Source organism: Mesocricetus auratus, unplaced genomic scaffold (assembly GCF_017639785.1).
Source record: "Mesocricetus auratus isolate SY011 unplaced genomic scaffold, BCM_Maur_2.0 Super-Scaffold_100037, whole genome shotgun sequence".
Lineage (NCBI taxonomy): Eukaryota > Metazoa > Chordata > Mammalia > Rodentia > Cricetidae > Mesocricetus > Mesocricetus auratus.
In genome coordinates this window covers 2,544,722-2,562,112 of record NW_024429215.1, presented here as the reverse complement: position 1 = coordinate 2,562,112, position 17,391 = coordinate 2,544,722, and the positions used below count along the sequence as shown (strand labels likewise).

General features: G+C 36.7%; 1 protein-coding gene and 1 non-coding gene across 2 annotated transcripts in view; one reads left to right on the top strand and one right to left on the bottom strand.

Moving 5' to 3' along the window:
• The window catches only part of LOC101844785 (zinc finger protein 54-like), a 1,121,204-nt gene that overhangs the window by 584,742 nt on the left and 519,071 nt on the right, over positions 1-17,391 (bottom strand). The window lies entirely within an intron of this gene.
• Positions 1,968-2,091, top strand: LOC121135437. Its single transcript, XR_005872561.1, has one exon. It is a non-coding gene; the product is annotated as a U4atac minor spliceosomal RNA (small nuclear RNA).

Below are 17,391 nucleotides of genomic sequence, written 5' to 3'. Positions count from 1 at the left end.
GTTGGGCCACTCCCAGCCCCTACTCAGGGTACAGGTGAGCTCTGACCCCACCTTAGGTCTGACTTCCTTCTGCTGGCCCATGCTGGAGTCTCCTGGCCTGGGGACTGCAGGCAGGTCAACTCACCCCTGGCTCACCAAACACACTCCAGTCTGCCGAATGGCATTGTCCTAATCTAGCTTCCACCCACCAGGAGAGGAATACCTCAGTCAATCCTGCACCCATGGTGAGAGCAATCAGAATATTGGACCTACGTGCCCCCACCTGAAGAGAACCTTGGACCCGTACCCACCAGGAGAGGAAAAGTTCCCATCTGTAACCACTGGAAGAAGGAATGGGAAGATGAAAACACAAAAATACGTTCATCAACTGAAAAGCCAATATGACGCCACCAGAGTCTAGGGACTCTACATCAGCAAGACCTGAATGTACCAACAGAGATAAAGAAGAAGAGTGACTTTAAAAACAACTTCATAAAGATGATAGGGACCCTAAGAGAGGTAATGAGAAAATCCTTTAAATAAATGGAGGAAAAGACAACCCAAAAATTGCAAGAAAGAATTCAAATAATACAAATTTTGAAAGCTAAAATAAATAAAATAAAAATACACTCTGAAGGAATTCTGGAATTAGAAGAGGTGGGTAAAAAATCAGGAATGGCAGATGCAAGCATAACAACAGAATACAAGTGATGTAAGAGAGAATCACAATCTTTGAAGATACACTAAGAGAAGGAGATTCATTGACCTAAGAAAATCATAAGTCAGGAAATATGGGACACTGTGAAAAGGCCAAACCTAAGAATAATAGGTATAGAAGAATCCCAACTCAAAGGTACAGAAAATATATTCAGCAAAACATAGATGAAACTTCCCCAACCTTTAAAAGACAGACAATGAAAGTACAATAAACCTACAACACACCAAATAGAGTGGACCAGAAAAAAGTCCCCTTGTCAAATAATTACTAAAACACCAAATATATAGATTAAAGAAAGAATACTAAAGAGCAGCAAAGGAAAAACACCAAGTAACCTTAAAGCAAACCTATCAGAATCACACCTGACTTCTCCATGGAAACTCTGAAAGGCAGAAGGCACTGGACAGACATTCTAAAGACACTAATAGACCATGATGCCAGCAAGGACTACTATATACAGAAAAGCTTTCAATCAATATAGATGGAGAAAACAAGACATTACACACACACACACCCCACTAAAACAGATTTAAACAATACATATCCACTAATACAGCCCTACAGAAAGTACTGGAAGGAAAACTCCAACTTAAGGAATTTAACCACACTCATAATAATATAGGTTTACTGTATATAGCTTTTATCATGTTTAGGTATGTTCTTGTTATCCCAGATCTCTCCAAGACCTTTACCATGAAGAGTTGTTGGATTTTGTCAAAGGCTTTTTAAGCATCATGTGATTTTTGTTATTCAGCTTGTTTATATGGTGGATTACGTTGATTTCTTATGTTGAACCAACCCTGCATCCCTAGAATGACGGCTACCTGACAATGAAGGATGAGGTTTCTGATGAGTTTTTGGATCCGATTTGCCAGTATTTTTTTATATTTTATTTATTTATTTTTATTTTATTTTTAAATTTAAATTAGAAACAAGGTTGCTTCACATGACAATTCCAGGTCCCTATCCCTTTCCCTCCCCTCCTCACATGCAAACCCACCAAACCCCCAATATCCTCTCATTTCCCCAGGGAGGGTGAGGGAGTACATGCCATGTTTCTCTTTTTGTGACTGGGTAATCTCACTCAGGATAGTTTCTTCTAGTTCCATCCCTTCATGATAAAGTTCTTGGAGATATATGGGATAACAGGAACATACCTAAACATAATAAAACTATATACAGCAAACCAGCAGCCAATATCAAACTAAATGGACAGATACTCAACACAATTCCTCTAAAATAAGGAGCAAGACAAGGCTTTCCACTCTCTCCATACCTTTTTTGGGGGTTGTGTTACTGTCAGTGAAGGCATAGTGGGGACAATACTGCTAACACCTAACACCATACCTGCATCAGTTAAAGCTCTGCTTTACCTTGGTGCAATTTTTGGAAAAAACATGATTTGCTAGTATTTTATTGAGTATTTTTGCATTAATGTTCATGAGGGAAATTGGTCTGAAGTTCTCTTTCTTAGTTGTGTCTTTGTGTGGCTTGGGTATCAATGTTATTGAAGCCTCATAAAAAGAGTTTTGCAAAGACCCTTCTGTTTCTATTGCATGGAATACTTTGAGGAGAGGTGGTATAAGCTGTTCTTTGAATTTCCGGTAGAATTCTGCACTGAAGCCATCTAGCCCTGGGCTTTTTTTAGTTGGGAGACTTTTGATGATTGCTTCTCTTTCCTTAGGTGGTATAGGTCTATTTAAATTGCTTATCTGTTCTTGATTTAATTTTGGCAGGAGATAACTATCCAGGAAGTCATCCATTTCCTTTAAATTTTCGATATTTGTGGAGTACAGGTTTTCAAAATATGACCTGATGATTCTCTGGATTTCCTCAGTGTCTGTTGTTATGTCCTTCTTTTCATTTCTGATTTTGTTAATTTTCATGTTCACATTCTGCCGTTTGGTGAATTTGGATAAAGGTTTGTCTATCTTGTTAACTTTCTCAAAGAACCAAGTTTTTGTTACATTGATTCTTTGTATTGTTTTCCTAGTTTCTTCTTTATTGATTTCAGCCCTCAATTTGAATATTTCCTGCTATCTACTTCTCCTGCGTGAGTTTGCTTCTTTGTGTTCTAGAGCTTTCTGTTGTGCTGTTAATTCTCTAGTGTGACTATTCTCCAGTTTCTTCATGTGGGCACTTAGTGCTATGAACTTTCCTCTTTGCATTGCTTTCAAAGTGTCCAGTAAGTTTGGGTATGCTGTGTCTTCATTCTCATTTTATTCTAGGAATTCTTTAATTTCTTTTTTATTTCTTCTTGGAACTAAGCATGGTGCAATAGCACACATTATTCAATTTCCATGAGTATGTAGGGTTTCTGCAGTTTGTGTTGTTGTACTCTAACTTTTTAGTATGGTGATCTGATAAGATACATGGAGTTATTCCCACTTTTTTGTACCTTTTGAGGTTTGCTATGTTTCCAATTATGTGGTCAATTTTTGAGAAGGTTCCATGTGGCACTGAGAATAAGGTATATTCTTTTGTGTTTGGTTGGAATGTTCTATAGATGTCTGTCAAACTCAATTGGGTCATATCCTCCATTAGTTCCTTTTTTTCATTGTTAAGTTTCTTTCTTGTAGTCCTGTCTAGTGGTGACAGTGGGGTAGGGATGTCTCCCACTCTTAGTGTGTGAGTTTCTATGTGTGGTTTGAGTTTTAGTAATGTTTCTTTAATGGATGTGGATGTCTTTATATTTGGGGTATAGATGTTCAGAATTGAGACTCCATCTTGGTAGATTTTCCCTGTGTTGAATATGAGATGACCTCATTCATAACTTTTGATTGATTTCAGTTTAAAGTCTATATTTTTAGATAATAGGATTGCTACCCCTGCTTGTTTCTTGGGTCCATTTGATTGGAAAATCTTTTCCCAACCATTAACTCCGAGGTAATGTGTGTCTTTGAGGCTGAGGTATGTTTCTTGTATGCAGCAGAAGGTCTTCAAATCCATTCTCTCAGCCTGTGCCTTTTTATGGGCGAATTAAGACCATTAATACTGAGGGATATTAATGACTGATTACTGGTTCCTTTTTGTTTTGGAAAGGTTGTTCTTTGTGGAATTGTATGTGGATTTCTGCCCCTTTTCTCTTTTGGGTATTGGTAATGTGGGATTATCTATTTCCTATATTTTTCTGGTTGTAGTTAACATCCTTTAGTGGGATTTTTTTTTCTTCTAGAACTTTCTGTAGGGCTGGGAGAGTGGATATGTATTGCTTAAATCTGGTTTTGTCATGGAATATCTTGTGTTCTCCATCTATAATGATTGAGAGCTTTGCCAGGTGTAGTAGTCTGGGCTGCGATTCATGGTCTTTTGGTATTGATAGAACATTTATCCAGGACCTTCTGGATTTCAGAGTTTCCATGGAGAAGTCAGGTGTAATTATTATAGGTTTGCCTTTATATATAATTTGACCTTTTTTCTTAGCTGCTCTAAGTGTTCTTTCATTATTTTGTATGCTTGGGGTCTTGATTATTATGTGGCGAGGGGACTTTTTTTGTGGTCCACTCTATTTGGTGTTCTGTATGCTTCTTGTACCTTCATTGGCATGTCTTTCTTTAGGTTGAGAAAGTAGTTTTCTTCTATGATTTTGTTGAATATGTTTTCTGTTCCTTTGAGTTGGGTTTCTTCACCTTCTTCTATACCTATTATTCTTAGGTTTGGTCTTATAATGGTGTCCCATATTTCCTGGATATTTTTTGTTAGGGATTTGTTGGACTTCAGATTTTAGTTGATTGATGAATCTATTTCTCCTAGTGTGTCTTCAACACCTGAGATTCCCTCTTCCATCCCTTGTATTCTGTTCGTTATACTTGTGTCTGTAGTATCTATCTGTTTCCCTAGTTCTTCGATTTCCAGCATTACTTCAGACTGTGATGTTTTTATTGTCTCCATGTCACCTTTCAATCCTTGCATTGTTTGAATTTTACTTGTAATTTTTGCTTTGTGTATTCCTCCCTTTCTTTGATTTTTTTGGAATTTTTGGTTTGTTTTTTCTTCCATTTCTTTAAGGGATTTTCTCACATCCTCTTTGAGGGCCTCTATCAATTTCATGAAGGTGTTTTTAGGGTCATTCCCTTCTGCTTCATCCACTTTGGAGTGTTCAGGTCTTACTGGTGTGGAATACATGGATTCTGGTGGTTTCATATTTGTTTTTCTGTTGCTGGGTGTTTTCTTATATTGCCTTTTACCCATCACTTATTCCAGTGGGTGTAGAGTCTCTTCTTTTCCTGGTTGATAGGCGACCCGTGTTCCCATCTGGTAGGTGCAAGCAAATCCAATAGTCTCTGGCCTGTGCTCTCTGCCCTCTGCCCTGGGTTTGAGTGGAAGTGGAGTATCTCTCTTTGCAGGCTCCTTGTTAATTGTTTGTCCTGGGGGGAGTCTACCTGGCTGCAGTCCCCAAGCCATGGGATCTGAGAGACGGTGAGCTGGAAGAATTCAGGTCTAAGATCTATATTATATTTTAAATGAATTTTATAAATACAAAATCTAAACAAGTGTAGCAACATACATATAGAAAAATTGATTTTAAATATGTATCTATAAACTAAAATCCATACCAATGGAAAGTATTAATTTCTACATAATATTGCCATTTTCTTAGGAAGGCATTGACTTTGATCACTGACTACTTATAACCAGCCACATATAAATTGAAACAATTATTTTTAAACAATATTTAGGGCCATGCTTATACTTCTTTCTAAAGTGCTTCTTGCTATTTGGGGGTGCTGTAAATCCCAATGTGACCCCCAAGAAACCCCAGAAACTTGTCCAAATACATTCTGAATTAGTCTGAGACTACCTCCAACCACATTTTGGATGATGGATCATCTGAGCCACTGCTTCAGTGGGTCTTTCTTGGTTAGTCCTTATTAGTATGTAAGGAATCCACAGCTTTCCTTCTTCTATGGATTCAAAAGCATAAGCTATTTTCCAAAGTAACATATCCTTAGACTGATATTTTGAAATCAAGGCATTTTCAAAATATATAGGTTGGATTAATCCAGCAGCATTTGTAATCAAATGTCTTTTAACAACATCTAACCCATTTTCAGAATTGAAACTATTCAAAGACAACAAAATAACACACTTAATGGTAATTGAATAAATGTTAATTATTATTTTGATTATCTTTGCTCTTTTGATAATTCTTGGTTAATCTCTAAAAGAGTTGGTTAGTATGAGTTTTAAGATGCAGAACTTAGAACAATTAATTAAAACAGATTATAGAGATTCATCATTGAAGTGTCAGGGTAAAAAGGAACACTCTACAGTCTTTAAACAATTTTAATATATTCAATAAACTTACAGGGAGTGTCAAGTGAAAGAGATTCTATAAGAGCTACCTGGAGGTCTGTGCCAATGTTAGATTTAGGGAAATTCAAGGAAGCTATAGTCTCTTATGGCATCCATTCACCTTTTGTGAAGGAGATGATAAATAGGTGGTCTGTAACAATTTTTTCCTGTATATTCTATTGATTTGATTAAAGCTGTTCTAGAGTCTGAAACACAATTAAAATAGAATCCCAGTTTAAAGAAGAGGTTAATAATATTGAATAAAAGGCTATTGCTAGATCTAGCAATATCTCATAAGATCAAATTCTTGCAGAAGTTGATTATGATTCAATAGAAAACCAACATCAATATGATGGTTTAATTCATTTTTATACTTAGGAATCCCATTTGATTCTTAATGATAAGCAGAAATGGAGTGTATTTAAGTGGGAAAGGGAGATTTGGGAGGAGTAGTAGGAGTAGGAGGAAAAACAGTAATCAAGTTGTATCATTTTAGAAAAAACTTGAATAAAAGTGGAAAAAGAAATATGTGAAATTCTCACCTTCAGTGTAAACATATAAATCAAATGAAAGATGATACATGAGTGTAATGTCTTGTGGTATTCAGAAATATAATGATGCATGTACTATTTTTGTATTGACAGCTGAGTATAAAATAATGGTGCCAAAATGTCTATATACACTCCTGATTTTTCTTTTTTAATTAAATTAGAAACAAGCTTGCTTCACATATCAATCCAGGTTCCCTCACCCACACTCCCTCATCAGTCCCCTTAGCACCCCACCCAATCTCCACTCTGTTGAAGTGAGGTCCTCCATGCGGGATCTCCAGAGTCCCTCAATTTGTTCAGGGCAGGGCCTAGGCCCTCCTCCAAGATTCCAGGCTGAGAGAGCATCCATCATTGTGGGACGGGCACCCAAAGTCCATTTGTATGCCAAGGGTAAATACTGATCTACTATCCAAGTTCCCATAGATTGCCTAGGCTTCCTCATTTACACCCACATTCATGTGGTATGAATCAGTCCCATGCTGGCCTTCCAGACATCAGTCTGGTGTCTAAGAGGTTCCTTTGTTCAGGTCAGCTGTTTCTATGAGTTTTACCAGTCCAATCTTGACCCCTTTGCTCATGACACGTCCCTCTCTGTCACTGGATTCCAGGAGTTCAGAGTTCAGTTCAGTGTTTAGCTATGGGTGTGCGTCTCTGCTTCCATCAGTCACTGGATGATGGTTCTAGGATGGCATATAAGGTAATTGTCAAACTCTTTATCAGGGAGGGGCACTTACAATAGTGTCTCCACTATTTATTCATTTGTCAGTTGGTGTCATCCTTGCAGATCTCTGGAAATCTCGCTAGTTCCAGATCTCTCCTCAAACCTATAATGACTTGTCTAGTATGGTATCTCTCATCCTGCTCTCCTCTATTCTTCCCAAGACTCAACCTTACTACTCCCCCCTCCTTCTTCTGTCCTCCCACATTCTTTTTCCTGCTCCCTCTCCCCTTGCCCCTCATTGTTTCCAATCTGATCAGGAGATATTGACACATTCCCCTTCTATGGGGTACAGTGCATATCTCTCTTATGGTCCTTCCTGTTTCCCAGACTCTCTGGTCATGGGATTCTATGCTGGCACTCCACTGATACATGTGTACAATCCATATATGAGTGAATATATATCATGTTTATCTTTTTGTGACAAGGATGGTTTCTTCTAGTGCTGTCCATTTGCCTGCAAACTTCAAAATTACATTGTTTTCTTTTTAGCTGAGAAGTATCCATTGTGTAAATGTTCCACATCTTCTCTATCCACTCTTCAGTTGAGGGGCATCAAGGTTACTTCTAGGATCTAGCTATTACAAATAATGCTGCTATGAATATATTGGAAAAGACGTCCTGGTTGTATGAATGTACATCTTTTGGATATATGCGTAAGAGTAGAATTGCTGGGTTTTGTGTTGGACTGAGTCCCATTTTCCTGTGGAATCTCCATACAGATTTCAATAGTGGCTTTATGAGTTGGCACTCCCACCAGCAGTGGAGGAGTGTTCCCCTTTCTCCACATCCTCTCCAGCATAAACTGTCTGGTGTTTTTTATTTTAGTCATTTTGACGGGAATAAGACGGTATCTCAGAGTTGTTTTGATTTGCATGTCCCAAATGGCTAGGGATGTTGAGCACTTTCATAAGTGTCTCTCAGCCATTTTAAACTCCTCCAGTGAGAATTGTCTATTTAGTTCTGTACCTCACTTTTTAATTGGATCCTTTGGTATTTTGGAGACTTGCTTTTGAGTTCTTTGTAATTTTGGGAATCACCCCTCTGTCATATGTGGGGTTAGTGAACATCTTTTCCTAATCTGTGGGCTGCCATTTTGTCTTCTTGACTGTGTTCTTTGCTTCTCAGTTTCACGAGGTCCCATTCATTAATTGTCAATCTCACTGTCTGTGCTGCTGGTGTTATCTTCAGGAAGGAGTCTCCTGTACCAATTTTTCAAGGATACCTCCTACTGTCTCTTTTAAGAGGTTCAGTGTGGGTGCCTGTATGTTGTGTTCTCTTATTCATTTGTACTTAAGTTTTGTGCATGGCTATAGACATGCATCTATCTGCAGTCTTCTAAATGCCAGGATCCAGTTATGTCTGAACCATTTGTTGAATATGCTCTCTTTTTTCCATTGTATAATTTTAGCTTATTTGCCAAAGTTCAGGTGATCATATGTGTATGGGTTAATGTCAGGGTGTTCAATTTGATTCCACTAGTCTACCTGTCTATTTTCTTTGCCAATACCAAGTTGTTTTCAAGGGCTCTCCTAAATTTTTATCACAATTGATTAAGAGGAAAATAATGTTCATTAGAATATCTATACAAAACTAAGAACTTCTCTGAACAAAACAAATGGAGGAGAGATTAATCCTGCATTTCATCAAAAATCTAGAACAATTACATGAAAATTATCAGGCTGAATAAAAGTCTGGTTCAATATAAAATACCATTAGGTGTGTTGACATATACCTTTAACCCCATTTTTCATAAGCATAATAAAAATTAATAGGAACACTTCAAAAATATTTAAGCACTTGGAAGGAAAGTTGAATCCTAGGATGCTGGCCATGGAAACCATGATGCAGAAAATCTTCCATAGTCACCATAGTCTTTGCTTGGTGCTTTGTTAGAAAGAGAGTAAGTTGATCCTGTCACTGAATTCTTGCATGCTGAATAACAGGAATTTGCCTTCATTTTATATGTTAGGGAAATTGCTGTGGACAAAGCCCATAGGGTAGCTATTTCACATAATGATGATGTGGCCAGGGTCAAGGTGTTTATTTTTGTAAATGAAAACAGGAGAGATTCCAGACAGAGTATAAAGAAGAATATTTGTATAAGGGTACCGTGGGAATGGTGTCGTTTGGGGCATGGATATGATTAACCACTTTATTATTTTACCTAAAAAAGTGACCTTCAAACTTATAACCACTGTAATTGGTTTGAACAACACAGTGATGACATTCTTAGTGAACATTGTTGGAAATGTTTTCTACTATAGAATGCAGGTGACTGTATTGTGATATCTAATGAAGATCAAAGAACAAAGGAAAAATGAACAGTGTCATGAAAAGGATATAATTGACAGTTTAGTCATTGCCCTCTATGTTGGGGATGTACATGTATCTCAGAAAGCCTCCAAGAAATGCAGCTATGTGTATAGAGATGTTCAGGGCTATTCTGGTGAGTGCCATTACCATGGTGTATTTATGAACCAAGAGACTCAGAGATTTTTGGAAGTAGAAGTTGTCTGTATTTGCAGAATGAGTTTCAGACAGTTCAACACTGATCCACACTGCTCAGAATTGAAAGTAATCTTGAGTTTACTCTAAAATGATCTGTTATTGTTAGCTCTTCCTCATCATATGATCATTGGATTCTTATCTAAATCATCTTTCATGTTTCCACTTACACAATACAAGCTCTATAATAAAAAATTTCAAACCTAAACAACTCATCTTTATTTTTAAAATAATTTTATACAATGTGTATACATGTATAAATAATGTGTTAGTATAGAATCTGACCCATATTCTTTTTCTCTAATTCCTGTCTTGCTCTCATATTCCATGCAAACTTCATGTGTTCTATCTCTTCATTTTACAAATAAAACCACACTTAATCTGTGTTATGGAATATTTCTATAACTATGTAAGATGTGTTACATTTGTTTATGATGGATTTGTTTAATGATGTACAGATGTTTTCCTTTGCTCTTAAACCCCAGACTGATGGCTGAGAGGCCAACAGGGGACTGATTTAGACTCTATGAATATAGTGTCAGTGAGGAGGCCTCAGAAATCCCTGGGGCCTTGGATGGTAGATCAGTGTTCACCATGGCATACAAAAGAACTCTGGAATCCCATTCCACATGGAGGGATGCTCTCTCATCCTGGACACATGGGGAAGGGCCTAGGTCATGCTCTGGATGAAATGACAGACTTTGGAGATCACCCAAGGAGGGCCTCATCCTCACTGGGAATGATGTGGGAATTGGGCTGGGGGCTGGAAGGAAGGACTGGTAGAGGGACAATGGAAGACAGGTGGGAGGAGAGGTGGGATTGACGTGTTAAGCTTGCATGTTTCTAATTTAAATAAAAACATATTGAGAAAAAATAGTGCTCCTTTGTCTGCCTAAGGCACTGGATTAGAGTAACACAAAGCAGAAAAGCTGGGGGAGGGGGCTTGGTTCAGTCTCACCTTGGTATCTCAGACTATGCTGACCCTTAACAACCTCATCTCCTCTGAGTATTAGATGTACGGTGGGATTGGGTGAGGGGGGAAGGACACAGAACAAGGGTTGGAATATAAAAATAATTTAAAATCTTTAAAAGCTGTATAACTATGCAATAAAGGAATAGGTGAAGCTGTTGGGCAGACAGAGTATGTAATAGGACCAATTTGGGCTTGAGAGAAAAAGAAGTGATCAAAAGCAGAAGGAAAGTTGCCTGGGTTCAGACAGAAAGGGAGCCACCAGCCAGCCAGTCATTGCAGAAGCAGTGAAAGTAGAATATACAGAATGAAAGAAAGGGAAATCCCCAAGATAAAATGTAGATGAAGAAAAACGGATTAAAGTAGGTTATAAGAGATAGTGGGATAAGCCTAAACTAAGGCATAGCATACATAAGTATTAATAAGTCTATGTCATGATTTGGGAGCTGGCTTGTGGTCCTAAAGAAAGACTGCTACAAATCTGTTTACTGTTGCTCATATGTAAGCAGCTGAATGACAAACGATGAAGCATGGCACCCTCTCAAAGAACATATCCCTAAATAACAGGTATTGCTTTCTCCTGGGAGCCACCTACTTCCAGTATATCTAATACTGCTCAACTTCCTTACATGGATATTCATCAAACAAGCCTGATGCTTACGTCTCTTCTAGAGCTTTCCCTGCATTTTCTGATAGTGTACTATCTTCTTGGAAGTGATTCAATTACTAAATTAAAGTTTACAAACCTACCTGGGATTGTTTTTTATCAACACCTTATATAATAGAAATCCATTTTCAACTGGGCATGTGGATTCTGCACAGATGGTATACGGAATTATTTTCTCATACTGGTGATCTCAAATAAAGGTTTGAAAATCAATTATGTTTAATAAAATTTCTTACATTCATTACTATTCTTCTTTCTCCAATGAGTGTGGAAGATTGAGCATCACAACATGCTTAAAGATTTAGAAACATTCAGTAGGCAAGTTATTGCCATAACTCCATGAAAAATCATATAATTTTACCATACACATATAATTACTTTATAGGTACTTTTAGGTCTTTACTAAACAGTTATTTAGCCCTCTACTTATGAATTACAACTTGAAAAATATGCCAGCAAAGTTGACAAGAACATGAAGGAGTATATGTGGGGTTGTTTGGAAAGAAAATGAGTAAATGATGCAATTATAATGTCAAAAAATAAAATAATTTATGGGAGGGTCTCTCAGCCAGGACTCTTGGGGGAGGGCCTAGGCCCTGCCATGGATGAAATGACAGTTACTGGAGATCCACCATGGAGGGCCTCACCCTCCTTGGTGATCTGAGTGGAGATTGGGTGTGGGACTGGGGTACCTGGTGGGGAGGGCAGGGGAAGAGGGGAGGGAGAGGGATCTGGGATTGACATGTGAAACAAGATTGTTTCTAACCTAAATTAAAAAATAAAATAAAAAGGAAAAAATTGAAAAATAAATAAAACAATTTAAAATTGTACACACAGATCTATTCATGCCAAATATTCATTTGCTATTTTTTTGTATTTTTTCCTGAAAAATCTGACCTCAGGACTGAATTTTTAAAAATCTTCTTTGGGTAAAAACTTTATTTATATAATCACTAATTAATTTTAATACGTCAAATGTATACAAGAATAACCGTTCCACTCCAGCTTGTTTTCTTGACGTTTACTCAGCATGACTGTACAATATCCTTTGATGTTAATCTCTCATACCCTCGTTATTTCTCTTGTTATTGTGTGGGTATTTATTTTGGTTGTTGTCTATCTTTGTTAAGTGAATGTTTTGAGTACAGTCGTCCATCTCTTGCCTCTTAAAGGGAGACTATACAAAAGCTATAAACTTGATTTTATGGTGTCATGGTATTAATATGAGAAGATTAGCTTACTTGTAACATTTAGTCAGAACATTTTTGATTTTGAAGTGCTTAAGACCGATGTGTCAATTTCTTTCTGTATCTTGGAGAAATGTATACCTATTAAATAGGAACCATACAGAGGTTGGTGTGAATGACTGATATTTTCATTCTATGTTCACAGATGTCTTCATGAACCTGGATGTAATAAGACATCTTTTAATAAATAATATTACACAGATAATGAATATGTGCAAGGACAGAATATTTTTTGCACATCAGAGAAGTTGCACATGGGAACTCTTAAATGTTACACTATGTACAAGACCCATGTAAGTTAAAGCCAGACAAAACTCCAGCAAGAGTCTGGAGGCATGCAAAATGTGCTAAGTGTAGTTACAAGTGCGGGGGTATAGGATATCTTCTGGGAGAGGAAGAATTAGTTACATAAAATGTGTGCAACTCATAGCAGTAGGAACACACTCTATTATAGACCATGCTTGGAATATGGTTTAGAAAGCATAAATTTAGATCCACAGTTAAAAAGTAAATGACAACACTTAAATGTGAGGCAAAATGTATCTCAAAATATTTGGACAGGTGAATATTGTCAATATACATTGTAAGCAATTCTAAGAATTAATAAAGTATTATTCTTTTTATGTCTGTGCATTTATGTTTTATTAAAATTAAAAACAATCTTATTTTACATACCAAGCCCAGTTCCCTCTCCCTCCTGTCCTCCCATTCCCACCACCATATCCCCATTCCACCCTGCCTTCTCACAGTATGTGAGTCCTCCCATGGGGGATCATCAATGTATGTCACATCATTTGGGGCAGGATAAAGGCCTTCTTAATTGTATCTAACCTGAGAGGGTATCCTTCTATAGGGAAAGGTGTGCAAAAGCCCATTCATGAACTAGGGATAAATACTTGTTCCATTCCCAGTGGCCCCATAGACTGCCCCCAAATGACATCCAGCATAGTGTGTTTCAAGGGGAGATACAATAAAAGGTAAATTTTGTACATTGAATTAAATGAAGGAAAAGTGATTATCACTACATGTCTCTAGAGAAGTTTTCTATTGTGTAACTATTGCTGAACTCTTTCTCTGTATGACCTGCATTTGTCCATTTCACTCATTACAATTTTTGTTGGCTGGACCAGGAATGTTATCAAAGCAGAAGATGTCCATACCCTCCTAGGTAGATTACTGAATCTAAACCAATGGCTTTATAGCACACAGAATGGGTGATCACTAAAAACTAAAAGATTAGCAAATATTCAGGACTTTATGAAAAGCCACATATACTAACATTAATGTTAAATGATTGATTAGAACAGATTTGGATATACCAAAATAACAGGATGTGTACTTAACCAATTCATGTGTTTGAATGTTGGCAGATTATCACAATAATACAGAATTTGGAAGTTGTATGAGATAGAACCAAGTATGAAGAAGTTTAGTTATTTGGGAACGAGTACTAGAAGGGTAAGTAGGGATATCCAACATTATAATCCTTATATTCAATGGGTAATGTTGAGAGATTTCATTTCCACTGTGTTTGGTCATATGTATTGTCAACTTAACAGGAGCTGGAATCATCATACAAACCAATCTTTAATCATTTGTGTGAAGAAATTATCAAGATATTTACATGACATGGAAAGAGTATTCTAAGTATGTCAACATTCCACTCACTGTTTTCTCAGGATTAAAGAAAAGGGAAGGGCAATGATCAGACACAGCCATTGTTTCCTGATTACAGACAGCTACCTCATGTACCTACAGGCATTCTTTGTCCACTGTGGACTGTCCCTCCAAACTATCAGATAAAATAATCCCATAGATCAATCATTTTTGTATATGTTTATTTGGACCAGTTCCTTGTCTTAGCATGACTCCAGAGATGGACATCACTGGGGCAGTGACAGAAGAAGAAAAGTAAAACACACAGATACATGTTTTGTAAAATTGTCATGATGTTAACTAGACTCTCTTATAAACAAGTTACATGCCCAGGAAGTTCAGTGTATATCCTGTCTACATAGAACAAGGAAGATGCATTATAAACTACAGGTGAACACTGAAACAGTTATTATATAGAGTGGAATAAAGAAAAGGTAGAATCATCCACTTTCACTATGGGATCAGTATTCAGACCATAAGCAAGCAGGGGAGGTCAATAGATATTTGAACTTTCCTGTATTTGCTATCAATATTCATATCAGTACCAGAAGGAAAATTTTGAAATTTACTGTGGGTTTAAATACTTGAGGGTTCTTGACACATCATGGTCATGGAAACACATCATGGAATACACATCCTCTCAAGGTCCTATATACTCAATGTTTTATCTTATCCCACAGTGCATCAAGATAACTAAGGAGCATGTGTAACACACGCAAATTGTTATGAGAGGCCTATAAGCAAAATACTAACTGATCATGCATTAAATATTCTAAGAAAAAATTAACCCATCAAGTTATTTAGCACACTAATGAAAATTTTTCTAAAACATATACTCTATATGGTGATTCGAATGTAAAATATTTCGTTATCTCTTCAAGCATTAGGTGTGTTGTATCCATTTGGTGGTGCTCTTTTGTAATACTATGAAAACTATAGAATTCAGGTCCTTACTGAGAAAATAATGTCACTTGTATTAGGCTTTGGCAATTTATAATCCTCAACACAAGTCATGATTACTCTCTACTTTCGGTTTGTGGTCACATATGTGAACTCACAGACAAAGAAGAAGCATGCACAGGCCTTCTTTGGTCTGTACAATGTCCTTTTCCTCTGCTGAGGCTTCCAATTTCATGAGTTTTTTCAATGCTATTGCTGAGTGTGTAAATAAACAGGCCCCTGTTTCTGATGCCTTTGATTGGGACACTTTCCTTATGTTTGTTAAATCCTATTCAATTAGATTAAATTTTGTTTCATTACATTATATTTTATTTCATTAAAAAATGAGTTAAATTCTAAAAACAAAGAACATTTTATTTTAGCTTCTCTTTCTACCACATAAAGCTCCTATATATTCTCTTCTGACACTTTCAATTCAACATCTCTTATTTTCATGTATTGTTATACACACACAAACACACACAAGTTATTTCTGATTTCCTAAAGTTTGCCTAAAGATTCTGAAAGCAAAGTCAGCCAAAAGCCTTAGAAGCCAGACACACACACCTTTAATATCAGCAGGCTAAAGCTAGGAGTTAGTGGTATGCACCTTTAATACTAGGACTCAGGATTAAGAGGTATGATTCCAAGACTGCCTGTATCTACAAAATATTATCAGTCTAAAGCAGAATCATAGTTCACAATTTTAATCCCAGCCCTAGAGGTATATAAACAGGAGCAAGGATTATTATGAGGCATTTATTCTCCTGCTACATTGAAGATAAATGCATTTATTCTCCAACCACACTGAAGATAGGAGAATTCATTCTCCAGTCACATGGAGGAGAGCTTACATTCTGAGGTTTGGTGAGAGCTCATAGAGACTGGAACAGCACATTCAGGTTGAGATAGAGCTAAGAAGCTAGTGGCCAATTGCTTTGATTTTCTGATATTCAGCTTTAAGTTTAACCCCAATATCTGTCTCTGAATCATAAATAACTTGTGTTACATGTATCTATACATACATATTATGCATATATTCCTAAATAATACACTAATCCAACCTAATCAATCTGTATAATGCCGCTGGTATGTGTGACATCAAGGACTACAATTTTGTATTGGGAAACCAATTGATGTTCTCTTCCCTGTGGAAGGCAATCCTGCTCTTCTATGAATTCCTTCATTTCCTGTTGTTATATATGTAGGGGTAGAGCCTCAAGAACTTTCCCCATCATTTAAACTTGGTTATTGTTTTTCTCCTTTTGCTGACATTTAGGCAGTCTAGTTGGTGATAATTTCTGTCTTTATGGGTAGCTGCTGAAATTTGTAGAAGACACAATCCACAGCAAAGCCCCTGTTCCTCTGGTTCTTGCAACCTTTCTTCACCAATGAATTCTTAGCATGAGCCTTGAGTGTCAGAGTTGTGTTGAAAATGCAATAGTTAGGATTGGGTTTCACAGGTTTTCCTTTACTTTCGACTGGGAATTATTTAAATGATATTTGTCTGAGGCAAAGCGAAGTTTACTTGCAGTTTAAAAATAGATTTCCTAATGATTATAAGCACAAATATTTAAAATTTTTAATAAATATGCTGCTTTAGGAAGGTGGCTGTTGTTGCATCTGTGTGAATTTCCAAGTCTTCACTAGCCTTTGGTAGTTCACTACCTTTCAAGACTAGGCATGATTTCCCTGTATAACTCACTGTGTCACACTACAGTTTAAAGGATGAGATTTTTCTTTTCTTTTAAATTTTATTTTGTTTTACCTTTGTGAAATGCATAAAGAAACAATAAAATTAAAATTAAAATATATGTGACTAATTATGGTAGACAAGAGAATAAACATGGAATTCACAAGCATATTAAAACAATTGCATGAAAATTAAAAAGCTACTTTAAAGTTGGATATAAATTTTAAACATGGTACAGATGTGATCCACCCGTTCTTAGGCTCAGAACAGCGGAGGAAGCTGTGAAATTTCCATTATTTCAAAATATCAAGATCTTTTTGAAGGCTCTAGGCAAATATACCTACATAATGAGGTCCTATATGCGTAAATATACAACCTAGATTTCATACATATAAAGGTCAGTATACCCACTTCAGAGAGATTTTTATGAAATTAGAAGAAGAAATCAAA